Genomic DNA, 8691 nt, shown 5'->3' with positions numbered 1-8691 from the left:
GGGGGGGGCGAAATCGCTAAAGGGGGGCGAGGTAGGGGGGCGAGATCACTAGCCGGGGAGGGCGAGATCGCTAGTGATTTCGCCCCCGGGGGGGCGAGATCACGGGGGGGGCGAAAACGCTGTCACACCGGCGCTGTGTGTTGAAAAAAATGGGGAGGGGGGCAAAGTTCGCACGGTCACGAGATTGATTAAAGGTCATTTCTGACTGGACATATGTAGGATACATCTAGCCATGACCCTAGGGTAGTATACAAACACCTTTAATAGAATACGACCTGGCACAACGTTACCTTTGGAAAGACAGCTGGATATATCCAGAACACAGACATCGAAAGTCTAATCGTAATCGCCTTCACGTATCCAGGTAACGCCCTTCCTCGCTGTAGTTAGATAGCTTCCCGCTAGATGTCGCTATTGAAGGGTCAAGAAGAGGTCAGAAGTAGCAATTTTGAGCGAACTACTAGTATATGAAAAGTTGATAAAACTAGATCTTGCAATTAGAGATTCTTATCAGTCTATTTTAAGTGTAAAGAATACCCCTAAATTAATTATTTCACTGAGACGCAGTGGTAAGGGATGCACTGGAACTGGAGTTCCTACCTGTGCCTGAAGAACTCTACTCTACTCTACTCTCCAAGCAGAGGTTGGTGGGAAAAATCGTGACCTATTCCTATCATATTTTTATTTTCGACCGGCCTTCCCACCAACAATAGGTCCTGTGCTGTAGGAGACTGGACCGGCCTTCATGCGTACCTGTTGCCACAGACAGTGCACACATGCTTCTTCTCCTTGTTGTGACTTGCCAGATGGTGAGGTAACAGTTAGATGACTCTGAGGTAGTGTCCTGACCATGCATCTTTGGTACTTGAGTTGACGGCTGGAACAGGCTGCTGCTCTCCATCTTCAGCTTGTACGGTCACGAGCCTGTTCTAGCCGTCAAACTCTATGGCTGAAATGTGAATTTAAAAAAAAAGTCAGTCTTTGTCTGGAAATACACCAAAAACTAAACATTGAAAACATAACCTATAAACATCATACCTTATTACCTGATTTACATAAAACCATTTACGTTATACAAGGAAATAGTACACAGCATTACAAAGATCAGCCAATATTATAAAGATGCTAACCATGTGTGGTCTTGCTACTAAACTTTGTAACATCATCTGGAGGGTAGTAACTAGTCAACTATCAGTCGTTCAGAATTGAGGAATAAGCCAACCGTTATGTCAGACTTCACCCCTCAGAGGCAAAATCGCTCTGATATAACACATAGAAACTACACACAAAAAGAAGCCTAAAACTATACTGTAAATGCAGAAACTTTTGGCGGTGGCCGCTTCACCTCGAACTCAAAATCACCGTGAACTTTTGCTTTTCGCTCGCGCCGCCTTCGGCACCCCACCTCACAACATGTGCGTACTACACATAGTAACAGTATCATATATGATAATTTTTTAGGTACTTGATACAGTGAAGCAAATATACAAAAGTAGCGGTCTCAGCACTGGAACACCAATGAAGACAAATGGATACTTACGAGACACAATTATTTTGAGTTCGCATTCATTTCTCCATACGACCTGCTTAACACCGTGACGGAAAAATAGTACCGCACTATACGTATTCAGATGGTAGATGTGGTGATGTCAGAGAAAGTTGATCACGCCAGCACTGTCAAAATCAAAAGTGGACTGTTCTGTCCGTTTGTAGAAACACTGTAATGATAATTATTTGCATTTGAGGAACTAACTTAGTTACCGTGACGAATTAGCATAATAAGTGAGTTTCTGCATAACGCAGGTGTACCACAGGTGTGGGATCACGCGCACAGGGCGTGATTCACAGTGCTACAGGAGTAGTCTGTTCGACGCAGTGCATGACAGGCAGGGAACAACAATGGTTTTCCACTTCTCGCATCAAGATGGAGACACAAGCGGTAAACCATGCCATCGAAGTTAATGAGTTAACAACCGCTTTTTTCTGTTCACCGTGTCTAAACTGAGCTGAAGAAAGAAGAGAAGAAGAAGTACGACAGCCAAATAGGTTTTGACAATACAAGATACAATACAAAATAGGAAGCCCGATAAAAAACGACTATAAAAAACGTAAAAAAAAACAGCCGGAGCCTAACCTCTTCATGGAGAGTAGCAGCAACCAAAGCTCTACTGAACATCTTGTAATATGATGTGAAACCACCCCGTGCAAGAAAACCACCGGCATGCTGCCACAACAGCCCTCGTGCAAGAACAACAAACAGTGAGTCTGACAAACATGAACAAGATGATACACGGTCAACAGTAGCCCTTTCACAGGGAATAGAACGCATGTGCGGCGACAGGAATTCCTGGCTGTCAAAGGATAAGACCACCCAAAAGAAAACAATCAATGTTGCGATTTGCATAACAACGTTACTAAGACGGGGTTGATTTTCTTTTACGGGGGCTTCCCCTTTAACACATAATAATAATTCCTGTCACCGCAGCACATGGGTTCTGATCTCCGCGAAAGGGTTTATACCTACTATTCTGGACCATAGCTACTGTGACCCTACATCAAATGTTACAGTTTTGATCGAGCATACGCGGGTGGAGGCAATTTTATGGCCGGCCGCTAGGGGCGCGATTTTAGTCAGGCTATTAAAGAGCTACTGTAGTGCAGTAGACGAGTCCATTAAATCATGAGTGTTGATTATTGTCTAGTTGGCACGATGCAATTAGAAATGATAGTATTATTGATCGCGAGTGAACATTTAGTATGATGATGCTTTCTTGTAGTGTAAACATAACTGAGTTATACATTTGATTTTTAAAGTGAGTAGCCGTATTCGAAGACAGGTGCATTTCAATACCCCTACCCAGTGTTAACATCTTGTCAAGAAGTAGCATCTCATATGAGCAAATGACAGACTGAGATCAGCTAAATTGGAGTTGCGCAGTCGAGTACACCTTAGTTATTCCCGTTCTGAGCTAAGTCCGCCTAACCGCGACCCAAAATGTGGATTTTTGAAAAGTGTCCGAAATAGGCAGACTATGGTATCATTAGAAAGGTCTCTTTGTGGGGAGTTGAACACTGCAATCCGTTTTTTAATAGCTCTTGTTGTTGGAGAGTTATTCGCGTTTATAGCTAAGCACCGATAACAATAACCCAAATTGTGGATTTTTAAAAAGTGCCCGAAATAGGCAAACTATGGTATCATTAGAAAGGTCTCTTTGTGGGGAGTTGAACACTGCAATCCGTTTTTGGATAGCTCTTGTTATAGGCGAGTTATTCGCGTTTAAAGTTAACCGGATCTAACCTCAACTTAAAATGTTGATTTTTAAAAAGTGTCAGAAATTGGCAAACAATGGTATCATTGGAAAGGTCTTTTTGTGGGGAGTTGAACACTACAATCCGTTTTTTGATAGCTCTTGTTGTTGGCGAGTTATTCCCGTTCTTAGCTAAGTCCCCCTAACCGCGACCCAAAATGTTGATTTTTAAAAAGTGTTCGAAATAGGCAAACTATGGTATCATTAGAAAGGTCTCTTTGTGGGGAGTTGAACACTGCAATCCATTTTTTGATAGCTCTTGTTATAGGCGAGTTATTCGCGTTTAAAGTTAACCACATCTAACCTCAACTTAAAATGTTGATTTTTAAAAAGTGTCAGAAATTTGCAAACAATGGTATCATTGGAAAGGTCTTTTTGTGGGGAGTTGAACAGTACAATCCGTTTTTTGATAGCTCTTGTTATAGGCGAGTTATTCGCGTTTAAAGTTAACCACATCTAACCTCAACTTAAAATGTTGATTTTTAAAAAGTATCAGAAATTGGCAAACTATGGTATCATTGGAAAGGTCTCTTTGTGGGGAGTTGAACACTACAATCTGTTTTTTGATAGCTCTTGTTATAGGCGAGTTATTCGCGTTTAAAGTTAACCGGATCTAACCTCAACTTAAAATGTTCATTTTTAAAAAGTGTCAGAAATTGGCAAACAATGGTATCATTAGAAAGGTCTCTTTGTGGGGAGTTGAACACTACAATCCGTTTTTTGATAGCTCTTGTTGTTGGCGAGTTATTCCCGTTCTTAGCTAAGTCCCCCTAACCGCGACCCAAAATGTTGATTTTTAAAAAGTGTCAGAAATAGGCAAACTATGGTATCATTAGAAAGGTCTCTTTGTGGGGAGTTGAACACTGCAATCCATTTTTATATCTCTTGTTATAGGCGATTTAATCGCGTTTAAAGTTAACCACATCTAACCTCAACTTAAAATGTTAATTTTTTAAAAGTGTCAGAAATTGGCAAACTATGGTATCATTAGAAAGGTCTCTTTGTGGGGTGTTGAACACTACAATCTGTTTTTTGATAGCTCTTGTTATAGGCGAGTTATTCGCGTTTAAAGTTAACCGGATCTAACCTCAACTTAAAATGTTGATTTTTAAAAAGTGTCAGAAATTGGCAAACAATGGTATCAATAGAAAGGTCTTTTTTTGTGGAGTTGAATACTGCAATCCGTTTTTTGATAGCTCTTGTTATAGGCGAGTTATTCGCGTTTAAAGTTAACCACATTTAACCTCAACTTAAAATGTTGATTTTTAAAAAGTGTTATAAATTGCCAAACGATGGTATCATTGGAAAGGTCTCTTAGTGGGGAGTTGAACACTACAATCCGTTTTATTATAGCTCTTGTTGTTGGCGAGTTATTCCCGTTCTTAGCTAAGTCCCCCTAACCGCGACCCAAAATGTTGATTTTTAAAAAGTGTCCGAAATAGGCAAACTATTGTATCATTACAAAGGTCTCTTTGTGGTGAGTTGAACACTACAATCCGTTTTTTGATAGCTCTTGTTGTCGTCGAGTTATTCCCGTTCTTAGATAAGTCCCCCTAACCGCGACCCAAAATGTTGATTTTTGAAAAGTGTTCGAAATAGGCAAACTATGGTAACTTGGTGGGGAGTACTCTGTACCAAGATACCTTTTCAATGATACCAAGTTTGACCGACTAGAGTAGACTCTTAGCCATATTACATCTTGACTAGAGAAGACTCTTAGCCATATATATTGCATCTAAGCACTACTCTAAGTGAGTGAGTAGTCGGCCCACCCAATACCAATAACAAAAACCCAAACCTTAACCCTAACCCTAACGAAGTACGCACACGATTTTAAAACGGCTAGAACTTTATACACGTTTCCAAGGTACCTTTTCAATGATACCAAGTTTGACCGACTAGAAAAGACTCTTAGCCATATTGCATCTAAGCACTACCCTAACCCTAACCTTAACTCAAACCCTAACGCTAGCGGTTAGTGCTTAAGTAATATCTCGGAAAGTAAGCACCCGCTTTTAAAACGGTTTGTACTTTACAACTCTATGCCAAGATACCTTTTCAATGATACCAAGTTTGGCCGACTAGAATAGACTCTTAGCCATATTGCATCTAAGCACTACCCTAACCCTAACCTTAACCCTAACATTAACCGTAGCGGTTAGTGCTTAAGTCTTATCTCAGGAAGTAAGCACCCGATTTTAAAACGGTTTGCACTTTACAACTCTGTACCAAGATATCTTTTCAATGATACCAAGTTTGACGGACTAGAATAGACTCTTAGCCATGTTGCATCTAAGCACTACCCTGATCCTAACCTTAGCCCTATCCCTATCCCTAGCGGTTAGTGCTTAAGTCATATCTCGCGAAGTAAGCACCCGATTTTAAAACGGTTTGCACTTTACAACTCTATACCAAGATGCCTTTACAAAGACACCAAACGACTAAAACAGACTCGTAGCCATATTGCATCTAAGCACTACCCAAACAGTAACCTTAACCTTAACCCTAACTCTAACCCTAACCCTAACGGTTAGTGCTTAAGTAATATCTCGGGAAGTAAGCACCCGCTTTTAAAACGGTTTGCACTTTACAACCCTATGCCAAGATATGTAATCAATGATACCAAGTTTGACCGCCTAGAATAGACTCTTAGCCATATTGCATCTAAGCACTACCCTAACCCTAACCCTAACCCTAGCGGTTAGTGCTTCAGTCATATATCGGGAAGAAAGCACCAGCTTTTAAAACGGTTTGCACTTTACAACTTTATGCCAAGATACCTTTTCAATTATACCAAGTTTGACCGACTAGAATAGACTCTTAGCCATATTGCATTTAAGCACTACCCTAACCCTAACCTTTACCCTAATCCTAACCCAAGCGGTTAGTGCTTAAGTCATATCTCGGGAAGTAATCACCCGATTTTAAAACGGTTTCCACTTTACAACTCGATACCAAGACGCCTTTTCAATGACACCAAGTTTAACCGACTAAAATAGACTCTTAGCCACATTGCATCTAAGCACTACCCAAACCCTAACTTGGGTACTATCTCGGAAAGTAAGCACCCGATTTTAAAACGGTTTGCACTTTACAACTCTATACTAAGATTCCTTTTCAGTGATACCAAGTGTGATCAACTTGAATAGACTCTTAGCGATATTGCATCTAAGCACTACCCTAACCCTAACCTTAACCCTGTCCCTAACCCTAGCGGTTAGTGCTTAAGTCATATCTCGGGAAGTAAGCACTTGATTTTAAAACGGTTTGAACTTTACAACTCTATACCAAGATACCTTCTAAATGATACCAAGTTTGACCATCTAGAAAAGACTCTTAGCCATATTACATCTAAGCACTACCCTAACCCTAACCCTTACCCTAGCCCCTAGTGCTTAAGTCATATTTCGGGAAGTAAGCACCCGATTTTAAAACGGTTTGGACCTTACAACCCAAGTTTGACCGACAAGAGTAGACTCTTAGCCATATTGCATCTAAGCACTACCCTAACCCTAACCCTAACCCTAACCTTAACCCTATCCCTAACCCTAGAGGTTAGTGCTTAAGTCATATCTCGGTAAGAAAGCACCCGATGTAAAAACGGTTTGCACTTTACAACTCTATACCAAGACGCCTTTTCAATGACACCAAGTTTAACCGACTAAAAAAGACTCTTATCCATATTGCATCTAAGCACTACCCTAACCCTAACCCTAACCTAACCCTAACCCTAACCCTAACCCAATCCCTAACCCTAACCCTCACCCTCACCCTCACCCTAACCCTAACCCTAACCCTAGCAGTTAGTGTTTAAGCCATGTCTCGGGAAGTAAAAATCCGCTTTTAAAACGATTTGCACTTTACAACTCTATACCGAGATACCTTTTCAATGATACCAAGTTTGACCGACTAGAATAAACTCTTAGCCATATTGCTTCTAAGCACTACCCTAACCCTAACCGTAAGCTTATCCCTAACCCTAGCGGTTAGTGCTTAAGTCATATCTCCGGAAGTAAGCACCCGATTTTAAAACGGTTTGCACTTTACAACTCTGTACCAAGATACCTTTTCAATGATACAAAAATTGACGGACTAGAATAGACTCTTAGCCATATTGCATCTAAGCACTACCCTAACCCTAATCTTAACACTAACCCTAACCCTAGCGGTTAGTGCTTAAGTCATATCTCGGGAGGTAAGCACCTGATTTTAAAACGGTTTCCACTTTACAACTCTGTACCAAGATACCTTTTTAATGATACCAAGTTTGACTGACCAGAATAGACTCTTAGCCATATTGCATCTAAGCACTACCCTAACCCTAACCTTAACCCTATCCCTAACCCTAACCCTAACCCTAACCCTAACCCTAACCTTAATTCTATCCCTAACCCTAGCGGTGAGGGCTTAAGTCATATCTCGGGAAGTAAGCACCCGATTTTAAACGGTTTGGACCTTACAACTCTGTATCATGATACCTTTTCAATGATCCCAAGTTTGACTGCCTAGAGTAGACTCTTAGCCATATTGCATCTAAGCACTACCCTAACCCTAACCCTAACCATAACACTATCCTTAACCTTAACTCTATCCCTAACCCTAGCGGTTAGGGCTTAAGTCATATCTCGGTAAGAAAGCACCCGATTTTAAAACGGTTTGCACTTTGCAACTCTGTACCAAGATACTTTTTTTAATGATAATAGGTTTGACCGACTAGCATAGACTCTTAGCCATATTGCATCTAAGCACTACCCAAACCCTAACCTTAACCTTAACCCTAACCCTAACCCTAGCGGTTAGTGCCTAAGTCATATCTCGGGAAGTAAGCACCCGATTTTAAAACGGTTTGCACTTTCCAACACTGTTCCAAGATATCTTTTCAGTGATACCAATTTAACCGACTAAAATAGACTCTTAGCCATATTGCATCTAAGCACTACCCAAACCCTAACCCTAACCATAGCGGTTAGTGCTTAAGTCATATCTCGTAAAGTAAGCACCCGATTCTAAAACTATTTGCACTTTACAACTCTATACCAAGATACCTTTTCAATAATACCAAGTTTGACCGACTAGAAAAGACTCTTATTTAGCCATATTGCATCTAAGCACTACCCTAACTCTAACCTTAACCTTAATCCTAACCCTAACCCTAACCCTAGCGGTTAGTGCTTAAGTCATAATTCGGGAAGTACGCACCCGATTTAAAACGGTTTCACTTTACAACTCTATATCAAGATACCATTTTAATGATACCAAGTTTGACTGACCAGAATAGACTCTTAGCCATATTGCATCTAAGCACTACCCTAACTCTAACCTTAACCTTAACCCTAACCCTAACCCTAACCCTAGCGGTTAGTGCTTAAGTCATATTTCGAGA

The 8691-nt window shown here is 40.7% G+C and overlaps 1 protein-coding gene across 2 annotated transcripts in view; it reads right to left on the bottom strand.

Annotated features, from left to right (window-relative positions):
- The window catches only part of LOC118404811 (peroxisomal coenzyme A diphosphatase NUDT7-like), a 5727-nt gene extending 5162 nt beyond the window's left edge, over nucleotides 1-565 (bottom strand). For both annotated transcript variants that reach the window (XM_035804166.1, XM_035804167.1), the window contains exon 1: nucleotides 129-565. The gene's annotated coding sequence lies outside the window, so the exon portion shown is untranslated. The remainder of the gene's footprint in view (nucleotides 1-128) is intronic.
- Nucleotides 566-8691: the final 8126 nt, after the last annotated feature.

Source organism: Branchiostoma floridae, chromosome 17, assembly GCF_000003815.2.
Source record: "Branchiostoma floridae strain S238N-H82 chromosome 17, Bfl_VNyyK, whole genome shotgun sequence".
NCBI lineage: Eukaryota > Metazoa > Chordata > Leptocardii > Amphioxiformes > Branchiostomatidae > Branchiostoma > Branchiostoma floridae.
Note: the sequence above shows the minus strand (reverse complement) of the source record. Positions and strands in the feature narration are given on the sequence as shown.